The 21,350-nt window shown below is 45.7% G+C and overlaps 1 protein-coding gene and 2 long non-coding RNA genes across 4 annotated transcripts in view; 2 read left to right on the forward strand and 1 right to left on the reverse strand.

Annotated features, from left to right (window-relative positions):
• Positions 1 to 21,350, forward strand: part of LOC307226129 — a 207,822-nt gene that overhangs the window by 138,290 nt on the left and 48,182 nt on the right. The window lies entirely within an intron of this gene.
• Positions 1 to 21,350, forward strand: part of MGAT3 (beta-1,4-mannosyl-glycoprotein 4-beta-N-acetylglucosaminyltransferase) — a 59,821-nt gene that overhangs the window by 28,012 nt on the left and 10,459 nt on the right. The window contains exon 1 of one of the 2 annotated variants that reach the window (XM_079994581.1): positions 8,390 to 8,408. The exons of the other annotated variant lie outside the window; for it this stretch is intronic. The gene's annotated coding sequence lies outside the window, so the exon portion shown is untranslated. Of the gene's footprint in view, positions 1 to 8,389; positions 8,409 to 21,350 lie in introns of those variants that run through there. 2 annotated transcript variants of the gene reach the window in all.
• On the reverse strand, positions 4,486 to 8,368 carry LOC307226134. The gene is made up of 2 exons (XR_013843334.1): positions 6,112 to 8,368; positions 4,486 to 4,736 (listed from the first exon to the last, which is right to left on the reverse strand). It is a non-coding gene; the product is annotated as an uncharacterized lncRNA (long non-coding RNA).

Here is a 21,350-nt window from a genome sequence, read left to right on the forward strand (position 1 = left end):
AGTGACTGCTCTATTCCAAAACAGTAATAGAGCTGCTACTGTGGGAAAGTGATCCTGCTGCCAAACCTCAAATGACCAGGGTATGTGTGTGTTTGTTGCCGCCGCCGCCCCCAGCAGTGATCCTGTCATTTGTGCTTTGCAGTGCCTTCCTCTTTCTGAGCCCCTCTTTCCAGAAACCTGCCCCACAGAAAAGCCATCCATTAAGAAAATTGCTTTGCTTTCTAAAGGCCAATTTTAAAACACCCCTCCCGCCCGCAAAGGTGCTTTGTAACCGTAGCAAAATTACAGGAGCTCCTTCAAGACTACTTGATCTAGGAAATCATTGAAACTGTTGAAACTCTGCATCATTATGCCCTTTAAAATGTCTTTGCACCTCATTCCACTGCCCCCCTCCCCAAGTCAGACTCCTTTTGTGACTTTGGGTGGTTACATCCCAATTATCCCAAAGAAAGTTGCTACAGCAGCAATACTGAAGTGGCCTGATCTGGTTGGACACAGCAGAACCCATTCAAGCCAAGTTGGTTTCCTTATTTGAAAATCAAGCACTAAAGTATCTTTATGGGCATTCATTGGGAAGTAGGGCTTAAACAAGGACAGATAACTTCCTGCTTTGTCTTTAAGAACAGCTTTTTAAAAATGTTGTATCTGGCCCGGAGGATTAGTCTTCAAACACAACTAAACATTCTGTACCAAAACGAAGATATATGGCCTCATTAAGTCAAATGCAAAGTGAAAAATAAAAGGGCATAAGCATGGAGTTCTTCAGAGAAGAAACGGCAGTAAAAGAAGGATGTGTTTTCAGCCTGAACTGACCTGCCAGGGCGACATAATCCAATCAAAGACTGACTCTCTGTTAATATGACAAAGGAGAATTTTACAAGAGAGAACTGGTGTGTATTTAGATGTCTGTGCACAGAAGGAAGTGACTGGATGGGACCAACTCCACTTTGATCAAACAAAAATGTATCTTTTTCAAGGAAGAAATAAAGAAGGTGAAGAGTTGTAGCAGAAAATAGTGGGTGTTGTTGTTTAGTTGTTTAGTCGTGTCCGACTCTTCGTGACCCCATGGACCAGAGCACGCCAGGCACTCCTGTCTTCCACTGCCTCCCGCAGTTTGGTCAGACTCAAAATAGTGGGTAATAGGGAGTTAAGCATCCCTGCTCTCTCCACTTCACATTGTCTAAAGCAGCTTTTCTCTAGAGCAGCAAGAGAGAACCTGTAGCCCCTGTTGGACTGCAACTCCCATCAACCCCAACCTGCTTGGCCAGTGGTCAGGGATCATGGGAGTTGTAGTCCAACGCATCCATAGAACCATAGAAGAAGAAGCCATCACGATTTTTAATACACATTTGGATGTAATGTGTTGTTCTTTGTTCATTGTTACCTTTGTTAGTCAAACAGTTTTGGGGTTACTTCAGGGCAGTCAGCTAAAACTGACTGAAGGGCAGTCAGCTAAAAGAAAGGCAGGCCTCTTGGTGACTTCATTCTGGAAGGAAGTATATTTATAAACAGTGGTACCTTGGTTTAAGAACAGCTTAGTTTATGAACAACCTGGATTAAGAATGCTGCAAACCTGGAAGTAGGTGTTTTGGTTTGTGAACTTTGTCTTGGAAGCAGAACATGTTTCACTTCCTGTTGAGTGTGTTCCATTTGTAAATTGAGTCCCCCGCTGCTATGGGAAAGCATGCCTTGGTTTAAGAACGCTTTGGTTTAAGAACGGACTTCTGGAACAGATTAAGTTCGTAGACCAAGGTGCCACTGTATTCTTTTTGGCTTGGGGTAGAGGTGGAGTTCAGAACCCAGTCTCTTAGTGTGCAGAAACATAATAGAACTACATATGGTTGTGTTGCTAGTGTAGAATGAATTTGACATTTAACCTGTGTGTTCTTAAGAATCATTTCCTTGCACTGGAAACATGCAGTTGCCACTTGTACAATATACATGTGATATTTTGAAAATTAGCACATCAGTTGTGGGGTAAACTCATTTTACCAGCAACCCCACCCCAAGGCGGTTATTTCAGCATGGTAGTGTAGGAAGAGATAAGTAGAGCATCATTTGCCCCATCACTACAATCTGTCCTCATTTCCCTTTGAAGGACAGGGCATACTGGGTCTGCAGACACCCACTGGCATCACTAAAGAGGAAAAACCCATTCCTAAAGCCATTTTGAGACACCCTCTTTAAAGTTTAAAAGGTAAACACCTACAGCACAATTGCTCAAAAGTCTTAATATGTTCAGTGGGGCTTATTCACGAGCGCATAATTACACTCCTAATGTTTTCATTCTTATAATTTTAAGTTTTATTTTTCTAAGGCAACATCCGTTATGCCAAAAGGAGTCCTCAAGCAATCATAGAATCATAGAGTTGGAAGAGACCACAAGGGCCATCGAGTCCAACCCCCTGCCAAGCAGGAAACACCATTAGAGCACTCCTGACATATGGTTGTCAAGCCTCTGCTTAAAGACCTCCAAAGAAGGAGACTCCACCACACTCCTTGGCAGCAAATTCCACTGTCGAACAGCTCTTACTGTCAGGAAATTCTTCCTAATGTTTAGGTGGAATCTTCTTTCTTGTAGTTTGGAACCATTGCTCCGTGTCCGCTTCTCTGGAGCAGCAGAAAACAACCTTTCTCCCTCCTCTATATGACATCCTTTTACATATTTGAACATGGCTATCATATCACCCCTTAACCTCCTCTTCTCCAGGCTAAACATGCCCAGCTCCCTTATAAGGCATCGTTTCCAGGCCTTTGAACATTTTGGTTGCCCTCCTCTGGACACGTTCCAGTTTGTCAGTGTCCTTCTTGAACTGTGGTGCCCAGAACTGGACACAGTACTCCAGGTGAGGTCTGACCAGAGCAGAATACAGTGGCACTATTACTTCCCTTGATCTAGATGCTATACTCCTATTGATGCAGCCCAGAATTGCATTGGCTTTTTTAGCTGCCGCGTCACACTGTTGGTTCATGTCAAGTTTGTGGTCAACCAAGACTCCTAGATGCTTTTCACATGTACTGCTCTCAAGCCAGGTGTCACCCATCTTGTATTTGTGCCTCTCATTTTTTTTGCCCAAGTGCAATACTTTACATTTCTCCCTGTTAAAATTCATCTTGTTTGTTTTGGCCCAGTGCTCTAATCTGTCAAGGTCGTTTTGAAGTGTGATCCTGTCCTCTGGGGTGTTAGCCACCCCTCCCAGTTTGGTGTCATCTGCAAATTTGATCAGGATGCCCTTGAGTCCATCATCCAAGTCGTTGATAAAGATGTTGAATAGATCGGGCCCAAGACAGAACCCTGTGGAATCTTTGGAAACTAATTTAAACTAATTTAAAAATATTATAGGTATTTTTATGATTCTCACTACCGGTGGGCAGAAGGATGAGGAGCAAAGCCTTTCTATATTTTCTGCCTCAGGTGCAGAAATTTCTTAGAACATAAGTAGGTTCTGTGGTTTCCAGGTTGCTGTTTCATTTTTCAAGTGTCTTGTACTGGTGTGCACAGACATCTGAGTGCAAGACACATCCCAATTACTTTCTTGTGCTTCCAGATCACATATTGGAGAATGTCTTGTAAGGGCAGTTTCTTGGTAAGGAATAACATCAAGTTGTTTGCATCCTTTGTTTGTTCAGCTCCCAAGGTGAACATCAATGTCAGTAATTGTTGACCTGTTTACTAAAGTTCCATTATGTTTCGGATGTGAGGACAGGATGGTATAAATCACTTGATAATTCTGAACAATAAAAAGGCCTAATTCTAGGGAAGGAGAAGATAACCTCTAGTGTATTACTGCTCTTGGCCCCAGTTTCTTACTGCTTAGGAAAATGACAATAAGCACAGATTTATAATAGCTTAGATCTAAAATAGCTTAGATCCAGTCATTTCCCCATGTACCAAATAAATTACAGCTGTCTGTTGAATGAACCTGTAAAATGGTTTAATTTTCAGAAGGAGATTTAGGTGTCTTAATTCAGGTAATAATTTGAAGAGAGTTCGTTTCTTGAAAAATTATTAGAGAATAGCAGCTAGCAGAATACGAGCCATTATGATGTTGGTTGGAGTAGTCAGTATGGTTCCCTCCAGATGTTTTGGGGCTACAGAACCCATCATCCCTATTGGTCTTTCTGGCTGTGGTTGATGTGAGTTGTAGTTCCAGGTTATCTGGAGGGCACCATGTTGGCTACTCATACTAGAAAGGGTATGATGGAAAGTGAATCTATGTATTGGAAGGGCCCTACTCAGTGGGACTCAGTGTCACAAGTAGAAGGCAGGCTTTGCCCTACCTTGACCATGTCTCAAGTGCCAGAAGCATTGACTTAAGTGGGAAAGAAAATCAAGGATGCATTCAGGGATGCTAGTTGGAGAAGTCAATCTGCTCCCTGTGATTGGTGACCCCAGTATCTTGAAGTTGGAGAAGATGTTTTCTCATTTCCCAGTCTCCTTACATTTTTATTTTTTTACTTAATAAATTTCTATACCACCCTTCATCCAAGGATCACTGCATTTTATTTACAATAGAAACACACAAAACATAGTAATGAACAAAAACAATTACATGCCCCTCCCATAAGGTTTGTTTATGTTGTGTCCCATAGAAGTCATTGGGAAACAACCCAGACTCTTCTCTGCCGTAGCTTAATTCTGGCTTCTGTTTCTTGGTTACCAGGTAACAGGACTGTGTTATACTATTAGCAATCAAAATTCTGCTGCAGGAAAAGGTGCTCATTAAATTGCTGACCTAAAAAAAAAAAGCATGGGTTTCTAATCTCTTAACTGGCTCAGTTGATTGTTACATGCTGAAATCACTAAATCAGGAATGAGGAACCTGTGGCCCTCCTCGTGGGACTCTAAACCAAATCAGCCCTAACCAGTATGGCCAATGATGATCAGGGATGATGGAGTCCAACATCTGGAAGGCCACAGATTCCCCATCTCTAACCCAGCTGTGTCTGCCTGGGTGCTCAGTACAACACCACTCTATAGGTCAAAGAGGCAGGGAAGGGAGGTCACTATCACCCATTTAAAAAAAAATCCATCTCCCTCACTATGAGACTGATACACACTGTGTCTGGGTTCAAGTGATTGCTTGTGGTGTTTGTGGCCAGTGAGACAGAAAGGGGATGTTGTTAGTCCACTGTCTACCTTACTGTACTACAAACTCCTTCACCAAGCTGGCAGAATGTAATATTGAATGTGGTGATGGAGAATGCTTTCATGATTGTATTGAGGGACTTCCAATATCCATGCTGAGGCTGGGCCAAAACTTCATGACAACCATGAAACTGTCTCAGTACATCATTGACCCGACATATGTATCTGAATACACCACCTAATGTTCGCCACAGCACAAACTAGTAATATTTTGCTGATTGTAGGGCTTGTTGTGCCTTCCCCACAGGCAGAGGGGATCTTTCTGGTAGTTCCACTGACTTCAGAAGTTTGGAGGTGATGGTGGCTCAGGGGAGGGCAACCCTTGTGGCACCCCTTAAACTGTGGAATCACCCCCTCCTCACAGAAGTGTGTCTGGCACCTTCATTATGGAGTTTTCATTGAATGTTGAAGGTGTGCCTCTTTACCCCTAGCCTTTGACAACTCATATATTTAGGACCTACCCTTTTATTCTGTGATTTGTTTTAACTGATCTTTATTTTAACAGTTGCATTTTTAAAATTGTAGCCCACCCCAAAACCTCCATGGTGAAGGGAAATAATACAGTGGTGCCTCGGGTTACAGATGCTTCAGGTTACAGACTCCACTAACCCAGAAATAGTACCTCGGATTAAGAACTTTGCTTCAGTATGAGAACAGAAATTTTGCAGCGGCAGCAGGAGGCCCCATTAGCTAAAGTGGTACCTCAGGTTAAGAGCAGTTTCAAGTTAAGAACAGACCTCCAGAATGAATTAAGTTCTTAACCCGAGGTACCACTGTAATTGGCAGCCAGTACAATATGTTCAAACCATCTTGCCCCCATGAGCAACCCGGCTACCTGAACCGCCTTCCGAGGCAGCCCTTGCATATAATGTGTTGCAGTCATCTCACCCAGCTGTTAACGGAACATAAACAACAGTAATTAAGCTATCCTTGTCCAGATAGGGGTGCAGTGCCTCGCTTACCTGGATTGAGCTTTAGCCTGGCTTTCATCCAGCCCATTACCAAGGAAAGACAGAGATCCTGCACAGCCATACCTGCAGATGTAAAGGAGAAGTAAAGCTGTGTGTTGTCATCATATTGCTGACAATGTACTCCAAAACTCCAGATAACCCCACTCAGCAGTTTCATCTAGGTGTTATAGGAGACCTCTGGTTTCCATAGTTATTTTTGGGGGTGGGAAGATCCTTTAAGTTCTCTGGTTTTCATACGTTCGGTCAGTACTGGTTCGTATTCAGGCAGCAGCTGCTGGAGGCAATGGTGGCAGCCTGTTTTCCGATCTCTCTAAGCCTCCCTTACACAGCTCTGTCCTCCAGCTGAGGGGAAATGGTTGACTACTACATGGCATGTCCTGGTACTGCTATACTAGCCCATTGCTTTAGGTGCACTACCCCATCACCACTGTTGAATTAAGAGTCAGCTGGCAGCTTCTGTGTGTGGAACAGAAAAGGGCACCATCTCCTTTGTCTCAGACAACAAAGTGATTTAGACTAGCCCTGCGGTCTGTTGTCTCCTTTCTACCTGTGCATTGTTTTTCTCTTAATTGTGGGTGAAGGAGAAATGTCTTGATTGCTTCATTGGATGAACTTTGGCCTCACGCGCCTGCAATTCAGAAGCATTTCTTGCATTGCAATGTTAATCTCAGGAAATGGAAAAAGGAAAAATGGGAGAGAAGGCTACAGAATGTCAGCCCACCCAAAGGCCAAGTGTTTCTTCCTCTCTGAGATGAGGAATCTCTGGTATGTGAGGATGCAGAGGTGACTCTGTGTGTGGTTAGGAGCAGGGCAGGCTGATCTTAATTTGATAGCTTTGGGGTGCTATGACAAATAGTTTCTATAATTCAAGTTTCCCCAATGAAAGAATTTTTTATTGCAGTGATGTGTCCCACAGGGGAGAGAGACAACTGGAACCCTAGGATATGAATCCATCTGCCAGTGGGTAGGTCAAATCCAGATTAGAAACCAAGGTTTCTAGTGTGTGCTATATGCTATATATACTCTCAGAGGTGAATTCAGATTTAACAACAAAGTTGCCCACCAGGCAAGTTCTCTTTGAGAACTTGTGTGATGGTTAAGAGTACGGTTACCATATTTCAAAAAGTGAAAATCTGGACACAAAGGTTTGGCAGTTATTGAGCCAATTTCCGGAAATTAGGCCAAGGACAACATTTTTGGCGGATGAATCCCGGCTATGTCCGGGAAATTCCAGACGTATGGCAGCCCTAGTTAAGAGTGTGAGGTATATGCCCCAGGGCTTTTTCCCAGCCACAACTCAGTTCCAGCACCTCTCAGGTGGGCACCATTGCCATCATAAGAGAACAAGGGAGGTGTTCATGATGAGTCCTGGCACCTCTTTTTCTAGAAAAATGGCACTGACGATGCAGAAGCATTTGGGGGGGGGGGCTTATCAGTGGGGGCTCCTATATCTAAATAAACCCCAAGCTGAACTGCCAATTTATGGATTTTAGTGCTGTGCTTCTGTCTTTCTAATTATCCACAGGCCCATGATTATTCAAGTTTTCAAAAACCTGTTAATTTAAGGTAAGCAAGCCCTCCTTTGAACAATTGTGTATCCTCATCAAATAATCCTATTTGGGCCAGGGTCTCTACTCATGTGTTGTAAAATTTTGTATGTGTGTGGGGGGGGGGAGAAACAGAGAGATTGCCTCATATTTTTAGAACAATGTTTCAATGGTCATGACCCATAATAGTGTTCAGTGTTTTGGAACGCAGAAATAAAATCCTCAAACCATCCATTCTAGCATGCGGGGGGCCACCTAAATTATATAATTCAGTATTTGAATGACTGGTATTAGTAATTGTATTATAAATTGGTATTGTTATAATGAGGCTATTATTGGATAGTGATTGAAAACTAATAAAAATTATTATCAGTAGTGTTCAATGCTGCGGCTGTGAAAAGGGTCTTCTGGGCTTTCTTCAGAAGTCCTCGTTGTGGTATATGTGTGTATAACAGAGGGCGAAATACTATTGCTACCAAGTTGTGAAAGCTTCTGCTTTCCTGTGCTTCCCAATGTCTTCAAACTTTTTAACAAAAAAAGATTGCAAGCAGGATGCTATGAAAAGAGTCTTTCACAATGTGACATCCACGGGCCTAGGCCCAGTTGTAGTTATAAGGAAACCGTGGGGAAAGTTTGAGGCCTAACCACCACCAACCTAAGTGGGGCTCATCTCCTGCACCAGAACTACTTGGTGTCATGTGAGCAGCTCCATCAAGGCTTCTCTGCTTGAATCAGCTAGTCGTAAGTGAAAAATGGGCCTTCATCCCCTTAGCTGAGCGGCAGACTTGAGAATGTGGCAGACTCTCCTGTCCAAAAGATGATTTCTGGGAGGCTTTAATACAGGGGTAGTCAACCTAAGGCCCATGGGCCAGATGCGGCCTTCCCAATCTGGCCCGCAGACGGTCCGGGAATCAGCGTGTCTTTACGTGAGTAGAACGTGTGCTTTTATTGAAAATGCATCTCTGGGTTATTTGTGGGGCATAGGAATTTGTTCTTTATTTTTCCAAAATATAGTCCGGCCCACCACATGGTCTGAGGGACGGTGGACCAGCCCATGGCTGAAAAAGGTTGCTGACCCCTGCTTTAATACGTTGCCTTGGTGAACAAAGGGGTTTGTGTGGACTGTTGGAAGCAATGTTTCTTGGCCTCTGAGGTGGCTCAGGTGAGGTTATATTTTGCGTGTGCGGGAATATCACTAATTGGTGGCATGGAATGAGAAAGGTTATTAGGAGGGACACTTGGGTGGACAGAAACAGTGTGGTGCTATTGCTACCTCGTTAGCAGGAGACTGGACAAGAGGAGCTATGGGCAGAGATAAATTTTGTTTGGGCAAGTAGATCTAATAGTTAGGTGCAGGGCCAGAATTGGAAGCCTGTGGCCTCGAGCGACGCTTTACATCCCAGCAGGAGTCAACTGGCAGTCTCCTGATTCTGCTGCTACTCCTTGCTCATTTGCTGGTTCACCTGTCCTCTGATGGGTCCCGACAGGAGAAACAGCCCGTGCCACCTTGCCTTCTCTTTTTGGGCAGTGGTGCAGGCTGAGCTGAGACACTGAGCAAGAGAATGGGCAGCAGCAACACTGATAGGGCTACTTGGGCTGGCAAGCCTGCTAAGGCCATCTAGCCAAAGGGTGCCCCAAAGCTTGGGGCATGGATAGGCAAACTAAGGCCCGGGGGCCGGATCCAGCCCAATCACCTTCTAAATTCAGCCCACGGACAGTCCGAGAATCAGTTTGTTTTTACATGAGTAGAATGTGTCCTTTTATTTAAAATGCATCTCTGGGTTATTTGTGGGGCCTGCCTGGTGTTTTTACATGAGTAGAATGTGTGCTTTTATTGAAAATGCATCTCTGGGTTATTTGTGGGGCATAGGAATTCGTTCATCCCCCCCCCCCAAAAAAAAATAGTCTGGCCCCCCACAAGGTCTGAGGGACGGTGGACCGGCCCCCTGCTGAAAAAGATTGCTGACCCCTGGCTTGCGGTTTTAGGTGAATAGGCAGTCTTGTTCTTATTGGCAATGCTACTTACACAAACAACTGCTGGCATTAGCTGTCTTGGCTTCAGGAAAGAAACTTTGTCCTTGGTTTTCAATAATAACCGGCTATATAGCTCAGATCACTTTTTCACACACATTCTTGGTCAGCCCTATGCTAGCCTTGTAAGAAAGGCCAGTTTTATGCCTGTATTGCCAATAGAGAGCTGAGTAGAAGAAATAGTGCCTTGTCTAGAGAGTTCTTAATGGAGGCAAACCAAAGACTTCTATCTGCTGTGCAATGCTACATCTCTTTTATCTGGAAATGAATTGCTTCATAAGGTAGAGGAAGGAGATGTAACATAACTTTAGTCTCTGCTTCTGCTGGTCGTCTTCTGCCCTATCCCCTTCCTTCCTCATTTTCTGACTCCTAGCTTGCATAGAACTCGCCATACTGTCCACTGCCTTCATAATTAAATGTTGTGTATAAAAATAATTATGCACATAATTAAATGTCGTGCATAAAATTTTTGAAAGAAACTCTGGCAACTTGTTCTTGACTCCTGAACTGGAGTTTAAATAAGCAGCCCCACACCCTCTGGCTTGAAACTTATTACATCTTAGAGATCTCTACTGATTTATGGTTTTAATTTGACATAACTCATTTAGCCTGCAATCCTATGCACATTTACTGGATCGTACGTTTCGCCTTTTAAAGTCAATGAGCCTTTCTTGGAAGTTGCCTATGCACATGCATAGGTTTGTTGCCTTTAGTTACTTTGGAAGCAGCATTTATTTCACTGGAACATTTTGGTCTGCATTTCCTTTGATGCCCATGGTTGTCATTCTGAAAATCATTCTGAATTTAATGGCCCAGGTTATTCCTACTAGGATAGCTGTGAATGCACTTTGCCAAAGGTCTTCATGTTTCACAAGCATTAAGAAACAGAACAAGGTTTTCTGGCCTTTTTTGATAACCTCTGTCTGGGTCTCTTTATTAAACCTACTTCAAGCTGCTGCCTTTTTATTATTAAAGCAAATTCTTGTTTTGTTTTTTTAAAAAACCTTTGTAATAGGATACATTAAATGCTTTCCACTTGATAAGTTTTACTAGTTGCAAATTTAGAGGGTTATTTTTCTTTTCTTCAGGCATAGATAATTGTGTCTGGACATGAAGGAATTTCCTTCATCTTAAAAACTGCTGAAAAACATCTATGCCTGAAGGGCAAAACTCCAACTTAGAATTATCCACACTGACTGGCAACCGCTCTGCAAGGTTTCAGACAGGAGTCTCTCCCAGCAGATGCTTTACCTGTCTTTTCCTATGCTGAGTATCTTCTTAATCACCATGGTTCTTGGGCCTCCCTCAAGTTAATACATGAATGTAGTGAACCCTTCTCTGCCTGCAGATGTAGTGGAAAGAGTATTGTTATAGATTTTGGGGGGTGATCCCCCTAAACCCTAGAAATTAGTAAATGGTAGGATTTTCATTAATTGAGATTTGGGACGCGGGTGGCGCTATGGGTTAAACCACAGAGCCTAGGACTTGCCAGTCAGAAGGTCAGCGGTTCGAATCCCCGCAACGGGGTGAGCTCCCATTGCTCGGTCTCTGCTCCTGCCAACCTAGCAGTTCGAAAGCAAGTCAAAGTGCAAGTAGATAAATAGGTACAGCTCCAGCGGGAAGGTAAATGGTGTTTCCATGCGCTGCTCTGGTTTGCCAGAAGCGGTTTAGTCATGCTGGCCACATGACCCGGAAGCTGTACACCGACTCCCTTGGCCAATAAAGCGATGAGCGCCGCAGCCCCAGAGTCAGTCACGACTGGACCTAATGGTCAGGGGTCCCTTTACCTTTACCTTTACAAGCTGTGCCAGACAAGGAATTCCTCCTGTCTTATGCAAACCAGCCTGACTGGTCTAGTAAAGAGCAAATCTGTTAACATGACAAAAGGTGTTGATGGGCCATCTGAAGGGAATCATTTGGCCTGGGGAGACAGATATTGCCAAGGTGTTGGGGTGTCTGTTTGAGGTGATGGGATTTGCCAAAGGAACACAGACTGGGAGGGGGATGCCTGGAACCCCCTGGGATCTTCTTATCACTGGGCAGAGGGTGGGGGTGGTACCCAACTTTTGCAACAGTATTAAGGAAGAAGGTGTGTGTGTTCCTAGTGGGTGGATTTGGAGACAATCTGGTTGTCAGGAAAGCTGGATGTTTAGGTCTTGTTGCAGTGGTAAAACCCCTTGTCTGAGTATTGTATAGTACTGTATACCACTGAAGGCAGAGGGCTTACAGGATTACTGTATGGAGGATCATTTAATCATACAATTCTCCCACTTGAAGTCTTACCACTCAGTGAGAACTAGGTCGTAGTCCCAAGGGCTGTTGTTATTGCACTGTTGGAGGTTTGCCATAACCTCTTCTGAAGAACTCTCCTTGTTTATCTTCCGGCAACTCCTGCTGATAGTGCCTAACTCCTGACTAGAAGATATCAGATGGAAACTGTCAGGGAACTGACATCAGAGCCAGAGGTGGAGGCAAGGCTGGAGAGGGGCCCAGCAGGGAGAGAGGGAGCTCATCGGCTGGGGAAGGAAATCAGTGTAACACCAGGGATAGAGGAGGGCAGATGGGAGAATCGGCGAGGGGGCTCCAAGACTCTTCACTGGAGACGAGCGGGGAGAGCACGGGTCCTCCGCTACCCACCCCCACCCCCACCCTGCACAGAAGACTTCTGCGCAGGGAAAGTAGGCGTAGACTTGGCGTCAAAGAACTTATTTGCTGGAAGAAGTTCAAGAAATGCCCACTGACGGATTCTGCTAGCGACTGAACAGCCACGAAGTGAAGGGCTGTCCAGCCGGAACAGGTTTAACCAGGCTACCTAGCCAGGAGTGGCGGTAACTTACGCATGAGCAACCCCTTATAACCATTACAGCAATCCGTCAGTCCCTGACGTTGCTTGTGCACAGCGACAGGCAGGCAGCACCATGAGGAGCCGGCGCCACGGAGCAAGCAGCTGGAGTGCAAAATCTGGTGGAGAGGAACCGAGATTTGGAACAGCATGTGGCTCTCCTGACGGCGCGGCTGGACGAAAGGCGGACTCGGGATGCACAGGTCAGACCCACCCCCGTCGCAAGGAAGGTACCAGTCCTGGTACCTAAGTTTGGGGGGAAGCCCCAGGACTATAACGCGTTCCGAACGGAAATAGAGTACGCTTTGGAACTGCAGCATGATGACCTTGCTGATGACGGGGAAAGGGTGGCCTATATTGTCGGGCATCTACAGGATGGGGCCCGGGAATGGATCAGGACCCTAATGGCGACGCAAAATGCTGCCTTGAAGGACCTTAGGAAATTCTATCAGGCGATGGATGCAATGTATTCCAGTCAAGTGGAGCAAAATGTGACCAGACGGGAATTGATGGGGTGCAAGCAGGGGAGCCTATCAGTTAGAGACTACTGGTCGCGTTTTGCGATGTTGATACACCGGCTTGGGTGGGATCTGGACTCTGAACCCATTCAAATGTTGTTTGAGGAGGGGTTGTCCCCAACCGTGAAGGACGAGCTTTCCCGTGCGCCCCGCCCGCAGTCAATGGATCAGCTGACCAAGGCTGTGCTTGCGACTGGAGTAAGACAGGAAGAAGCGCAAAGGGAGAGGAGAATGTTGCCATGACTACTTCATTCCTGAAATGCCGAGGCAGCCTTCCCAGCCGGTTGAGCCAATGGAAATAGATGGCACGCGCGCGCGTGAGGTTTCAAACTCTAGTGAAGGTCGCAAGAGGGAGGGAAAGGATTGGAAAAGCACCAATAAGTGTTTCCTCTGCCAACGGCCAGGACATTTTGCCAGGGTCTGCCCACAAAGAAAGGCAAGGGATGGTGGGAGCCGCTGGCTGTGAGGAGGAGGGGGGAAAGGGGCAGGCGCAGGGAAATGCCAACGCTTGGCTGCCAATCAGCGGGCACAGCAGCCAGGCCAGCAACCAATAGAAGTGCCCCAGCCAGACCCCCCCCCCAAGGCAGCTATAGCCATAGAAGTGGTGCTAGAACTCCTAAATGGGCACCCAGTCAAGGTGAATGGGCTGCTGGATTCAGGCAGCTCCTGCAATTTCTTCAGCAAGGACTTCGCTCTAGAGCACCAACTCCACCTGCTGCCCCTGGATTTCCCCTTGCAAGTGACCACCATAGATGGCAGGGAACTTCTGGGAGGGGAAGTGACGCATCTGACCCCACCAATGAGAATGAGGGTTTCCAGGCACACGGAGACTATTGCCTTTCACGTGGCCACACTGGCGGGACCCCCAATAATATTAGGGATGAGCTGGCTGGCACTACATGATCCAGTAGTGGCATGGCATCAGCGGACGGTCAGCTTTGGGTCAGCTCACTGCTTGGAACGCTGTCTAGGAGGGGAAACCCCAAGGATGACGGTGGCCAGGGTGGCTGGGATGGCGGTGGAGCCAAAAGGGGAGGTGCCACCACAATATGCTGACCTGCAGGAGGTCTTCAGCGAGAAGGAGGCGGGTAGACTGCCCCCCATAGGCCCTTTGACTGCCAAATCAACTTACTCCCAGGGGCTCAACTGCCGGTGGGTAAGCTGTATGCCATGTCGGACCGGGAGATGCAGGAGTTGTGGGAATTTATTGACAAGAACCTGAAAAGAGGTTTCATAAGAGAATCAAAGGTGGTGGGGGGCAGTCCGGTGTTCTTTGTGGACAAAAAGGACACAAATCAGCCCAGATTAGTCGTAGATTTCAGGGCCTTGAACCTTGTATCAGAACCCGTGACCTTCCCAATGCCCAGGATTGATGACATTTTAACATGGGTGAGGCAGGGAAAAATCTTCACCAAGCTGGACCTCAGGGGAGCGTACAATTTGATTAGGATGAGGGAGGGGGACGAATGGAAAACCACCATGTTCACCCCCCTGGGGGCCTTTGAGTACTTAGTTATGCCATTTGGATGGCATAAACAAAAATTTGGATGGCAAACAAAAATCAGGGAACTCCGGGAAGGGAGGGAAAACCAGGGAGGGTTTGAGGAAAAGGAAGGGCTACTGTACTACAAGGGGGCGATGTACATACCGGGGGAGACCTTGAGGGGAAGGGTGCTCAAACAGCTCCACAACAACCCAACAGCGGGGCACTTTGGTCAACACAAAACCATGTTGCTTGTCACCAGGCAGTTCTGGTGGCCAAAGGTAAGGGAAGATGTACGGGAGTATGTACGGGGGTGCGACCGCTGCCAAAGGGCAGAGGGGGAGAGGGCTGCCCCCGCAGGGTTACTGGAACCCTTACCCACACCGGGAAGACCCTGGGAGGTGGTATCCATAGATTTTATGACAGATTTGCCCAAGTCAAGGGGGAAGACAGCAGTCATGGTAGTAGCCGATCTGCTGACAAAAACGTGCCATTTCATAGCTTGCTCGCATGCGGTAACGGCAGAGGAAACAGCCAGGTTGTTTGTAGATCACATCTTCAGGCTGCATGGAGTTCCCTCGAGGGTCATCTCGGATTGCGGGAAACAATTTACTTCCCAGTTCTGGAGGAAGCTCATGAGCTTGCTGCAGGTCGAGGTGGGCTTCTCGACGGCGAGACACCGGAAACCAACGGGCAAGCAGAGAGAGCGAACAGTATATTACAGCAATACCTACGCTGCTACGTCAGCGAGAGACAGAACGATTGGGTAGAGAAACTAGCGCTGGCTGAATTTGCATACAATAACGCTGAACATGTGTCCACGGGAATGAGCCCGTTCATGGCCAATTATGGGTGTAACCCCAGGGCCTTCCCGGGGAGGGGGGAGGAAGGGTGGAGCGTACCTGCGGCAGAGCAGTTTGTGGAAGAAATGGAGGCCTTGCACCAGCAACTTAAGATGAACTTGGAACGGGCCAAGGAAATTTACAAGAGGCAGGCAGACAAGCACCGTCGGGAAGGGGAGACCATAAGGGTGGGAGACCGGGTGTGGTTGTCTACCCAAGGGTTACCCTTTAAGAGAGGGTGCAAGAAGTTGCGGCCAAGGCGGCTGGGACCTTTTGAGGTAACGCAGCAGGTGAACCCCATGGCATTCAAGCTCAAGTTGCCTGACAGCATGAAAATACACCCGGTGTTCCATAGGTCCCTACTCTCACCGTACAGGGGGGCGGGAATTCCCGGGGCGAGAGGGAGAAGTCACCACACACCCGCAGGTAGAGGAAAGGGAACACCACAACCAAGCCATGGAAATCCTCGATTCAAGGTGGCGAGGGCGCCAGGTGGAGTACTTGGTAGCTTGGGAGGGAGAACCCGAGTCAGAAAACACGTGGGTTCCCGCGGAGGCTATCAATGATGGATATCTTGTGGAGGAGTTCCACGGCCTGTTCCCAGATAAACCCAAACCACTAGCGAGATTCTGGGAGGAGCAATTTGGAACCACAGACAAGGAAGAGGATTTTGTGGGTTTTCCTGCCTCCGAAGAGGAGGGAGGAGAGGCATCAGAGGAGGAGGAGTCGGACTGGGAGGCCCACCCCGCGAGAAGAGATCGGAGCGGGTGGGAAGCGGGGTTTGAATCCTCAGAGGATGGCGACAGCTCCTTCCAGGGATTCCCTGCATCGTCGGCTGAGAAAAGAGACAAAGCTGGGTCAAAAGGTCGGGCCGGGGGTGGAGGGGGTCCTGGGGGGGAGGTGGATGTCAGGGAACTGACATCGGAGTCAGAGGTGGAGGCAAGGCTCTCAAGCGATGCTGGAGAGGAGCCCAGCAGGGAGAGAGGGAGCTCATCAGCTGGGGAAGGAAATCAGCGTAACACCAGGGATAGAGGAGGGCAGATGGGAGAATTGGCGAGGTGGCTCCAAGACTCTTCACTGGAGACGAGCGGGGAGAGCACGGGTCCTCCGCTACCCACACCCACCCTGCGCAGAAGACTTCCGCGCAGGGAAAGTAGGCGTAGACTTGGCGTCAACGAACTTATTTGCTGGAAGAAGTTCAAGAAACGCCCACTGACGGATTCTGCTACTGACTGAACAGCCACGAAGTGAAGGGCTGTCCAGCCGGAACAGGTTTAACCAGGCTACCTAGCCAGGAGTGGCGGTAACTTACGCACAAGCAACCCCTTATAACCATTACAGAAACCCATTAACAACATGCTGTTTTGATCCTGGGGAGAATGCAACCTAGGCTACCTGCCTGAGTAGAGCTGGTGGACTTTGGCTCTTTCTGCTTCATTTTCTTGGCAACAAGTCATGGAGAGACAGATAAAAAAGGAAAATTATCGCTTCTGCTTATATCTCTTTGATTCTTGCACCTATTAATTTCTAATTGCATGATGCTTCCAAGCAAGGAAGATGGGGAGGAAAGGGTCAAAGTGGGCAGGCTAGCTTGCTTGCTCTTTAAGCTATCATAGTTTGTATGACATTGTGGCTGAAATAAAATGAGAACCATTTGCAATGATTTCTTAGAAATCTTAGAAAGGTGGACTTGACCACAAAGGGCAGGAAACATGTGTTAGGTAAAGAGCCAAGTGGCAGTAGCTTAGCATCACTTGTAAACATGTAGAAGCTGCTTTCTACCAAGTTAGACTAGAAAAAGCTAGCTGGACCAAAGAGTGATGGAGGCATCCAGGAATGCACCTTAAACTACTTAGGAAATACTGTATGCTCTGACTCCTCTTATGGTACACTAATGGAAGGGAGAGGCCATAGATCAGTGGTTGAGCCCACGCTTAGCATGCAGAAGATTTCCAGTTCAATCCCTGACATCTCCAGGTAGAACTGGAAAGACCACTCTCCAAAATGCTGGAGTATATGAAATGCACTGAATATCCAAGCAATATTCCCGCCCATGGTTCTGGGATCAAATTAAGACAATGTATACATTTACCCTTTATTAAAGTTTTAGGATGGAAATTCAATTTTGATCAAAGAAAAACAAAAGAATTAAAACCCTGTTCCACAGGTATCAAAAGTTTGGGAAATGCCCCAGGGATGCCAGTGCATAAATATTTCAACTTGAGTCAGCAGTAATGTGAAACTGTTGCAAAACACACCAAAACCAAAATCCAATTTAAACAGTGTTAAGAGAAGAACTGTCCACAAGATATTCAGACCCTTTGCTGCAGTATTTTGTCTGTCTCCATCATCAGATTAACACTGATGTGAAGAGTCCAAGGAGGTCAAGAAGATAAACAATAGTCTTTGTATTATGCTTTTTATATTTATTCCCTTTCTTTAGAAAACTTAGAGGCTTTCAAGTACTCACCAGGCTGGACGGAGAAGAGCTCTCACCCCCACAAGTGATATAGGACCCAGCAGAAGCTCTGACGTAACTCTTATTTGCCAGATTGTCTGCTGTTCCCAAAGCCTTTTGAGCCATGAACCAGAGCAAGTAGTTAGGTGCCTCTAAATTAGGCAGATTACGTGGCACTCCCAACAGATGGACGCCAACAACAATAATTCAGAATTTCATATGGGCTACACATAAAATGAAGAGATATGCTGATTAAACAAAGAAATCTCTGAATAAAATGTTTCAGTGACATTTAAAATAAAAATATGTTGCTAGAATAACCAGTAGATGTCTAGCCAAGCATATTCATACAATACAACTTCATTCCTAAGCACACATACTGGGAAGTAAACTCTATTGAATTTACTGCATAGGATTGTCCTGTTACCCCATAACAAAAGACTAATATTGTCCAGAGAAGTTTATAAATGATTGTCAATTTTAAAAATTATGAACTGGCCATCGGGACCCAGTTTCTAGATATAGATAGGATGGTCACTCCACTGGTAGGTTAAGAATCAACTGACCACTTCCTGGATCAATTTTTCAATGACTAAAACTACAGTGATTCAGAAAATTCCACTGGTGCAGAATTCAACAGCCAGGATGCTCATGGAGGCAAGATGGTTTGAGCATACAGGTGGTGACCATTCTGCATGTATTTCATTGACACACAACCACCTATGCACAGGTCATTTTGGACCCGGAAGAGGGCAGAACGTGCTTGTGTGCACTCCGCTGATGGGTATGAATGTCCAAAATGCAACCCCTGTGCAAATAAAGAGTTGCCTGCATTATACTGATCCTGGCCTGACTGCACTGGTTGCCAATTAGTTTCCAGGCCCAGTTCAAAGTCAACTGACCTGGACCCCGTGCTCATAATCTGAGGTCCTTCTTAAGGTGCCACCTGCATGAGAGGTTTGGAGGGTGGCAACACAAGAATGGGCCTTTTCTGCAGTGACTCGCTGTTTGTGGAATGCATTCCCCAGGGAGATTCGCCTGTAGCCTTCGTTGCATATCTTCAGGCACCAGGCAAAAGCATGTTTGTGGGGGCGGGGAAGGTTGTTGGTTTGTTTCTATTAATTTTATTTTATTTTATTTTATTTTGTATTTTTGATCTTTGGATGAAGTGAGCTATACACATTTAATAAATAAATAATAATAACAATAATAACTTAAAATCCAATATTATGAATATCAGTTACAGTCTGAGAGCGTCCCAGGTGTACTGAACTAATTTTGTGGGTTTTGTTCCATTTTCAGCCACATCCTGCAAACATTACCAAAAATAGAAAGTAAGGCCTTTTTTACCTTCCAATTACTGATGAGCATCCTTAAACTAGCCTTGATGTCCTTCACATTATTTGTCTTTTCTGCACTGCAGCTGGCCTGCAATTTTTGCAAATAGTAGTTCTTGCAAATAGCGGTTTCTGCAGTGTGGTGACATCTGAAACGGGCTCTACTTTTGCATGAGCTGTTCTTGTCCTTTCAAAGACAGAATTTTCTCTCTGACATCTAGAAGAACAGTATCAACCTTACTGGAGTATCAGTCCCCAACAGCAAAAGCAGTACCCTTGAATTTAAACTTTTATCCCATTTTAAAACTAAAAAAGAATCAGCTCACAAAATGGGGGAGGGATGGGGTAACTGGGCCCCTAAAGGACCAGGTGTGCAGCTTGGAAGTCGTTTTAGACTAAGAGCTGTCCATGGAGGTACAGGTCAATTCTGTGTCCAGGGCATCTGTCTACCAGCTTCACCTGGTATGTTGGCTGAGACCCTGCCTGCCTGTGCATTGTCTTGCTAGGGTGGTACATACTCTGGTTATCTCCCACTTGGACTACTGCAATGCACTCTATGTGAGGCTACCTTTGAAGGTGACTCAGAAACTACAACTAGTCCAGAAAGTGGCGATTGGTGACTGGGAGCGGCCACCAGGACCATATAACACTGGTCCTAAAATATCTAAATTTGCTCCCAGTACGTTTCCAAGGACAATTCAAAGTGTTGGTGCTGACCTTTAAAGCCCTAAATGGATTGGGCCTTGTATACCTGAAGGAGCGTCTCCACCCTCCATCGTTCAGCCCAGACACTGAGATCCAGCTCTAAGTGCCTTCTGGCAGTTCCCTCATTGTGAGAAGTGAAGTTGCAGGGAACCAGGCAGAGGGCCTTCTCGGTAGTGGCACCTACCCTGTGAAACGCCATCCTGTTAGATGTCAAGGAAACAAACAACTGACTTTTAGAAGACATCTGAAGGCAGCCCTATATAGGGAAGTTTTTAATGTTTGTTGTTTTACTGCGCTTAATGTTTTAATTAAGCAACCCAGTCAGATGGGTGTCATATAAATAAATAATTATTATTACTAGTAAAAAAAAAAATCAAAGCTGAAAAACTAAATCAGTGGTTCCCCACCCCAATAGACTATTTGAAGATTGCTGAGTGTCTTGACAGACTACTTAATGACTTTTCCGCCTGTTGTAGAAATTGTAATTTGTTGTGCTAGATACTGTATGGTTTTTAATTACCATATATTTTTTCTTTATTTATGATATGTTGCACTGTATTGCAATTTGAACTAAAAACTACTTAGATCTCAAGTTTTTTAAAAGTGTTGCGAAGATCAGAACCAGCAGTTGGAGCTGAACCTAGAAACAGGAAGCCGGTGCAGATTATGAAAAGTTTAAGAAACAGCACCTATCGCAAATGAATAACCAGGCGGGTAGCATTTTATATCAGTTTACATTTTCCATTGCTTTTCAGGGCCATTACTGTGTAAGTCATGTCCCAGGAGTCAAATCTTGATATTATTAAACCATGAATAATCACATCCAGGTCAAAATGGCAGCATAGCAATCCCTAGATATCACCAAAAGTATTTTAGATCATTTGTTTTGGTATCTGCCCCCAACAGCAAAAAGCTTTAGTTCAGATATAGACTGCCTTTCATTACAAGACCTTTTAAGCATTGCGCTTCTTAAAAAAGAAAACACTTCACTGAATAGCAAGACATGAAGCTCCTACCCCTGCTGTTCTTTCTCCCCCTGCCCAGAACTACTTGATTCACTCAGACATGAATATCATTATAATTGCTGGGGCACAGGCTGATCCCCCCCCCAGCTAGATAAAACAGAAACAGTAGCTAATTGTGAGCTGCAAACTTAGCCAGATAAACTGCATCAGAATAAGACAAAAGGGCAGGAAAACATTATCTACACAGATTGACAGCAACCAGATAAAATACCTATCAAAGGGCAAAGACAAATAAGTTCAGAATCGATTTTCCTTCCAGTTGCGCATAATGCCAAATAGCAGTAAAACAAAATGAGTAGGTAACATCCTATTCTCATTCCTTTCCCACTCCTGCTTCTCTTGTCAGTAGGGCTGAGCCCAGAGAACTAGGCTCCTTGTGAGCCTTGCCTTCACTGCCATATACCTGGCTGCTTCCCCCAATTTGTGCTGCAGCCAAATAGTC

Source organism: Podarcis cretensis (assembly GCF_951804945.1).
Source record: "Podarcis cretensis genome assembly, chromosome: 10".
NCBI classification, from domain to species: domain Eukaryota; kingdom Metazoa; phylum Chordata; class Lepidosauria; order Squamata; family Lacertidae; genus Podarcis; species Podarcis cretensis.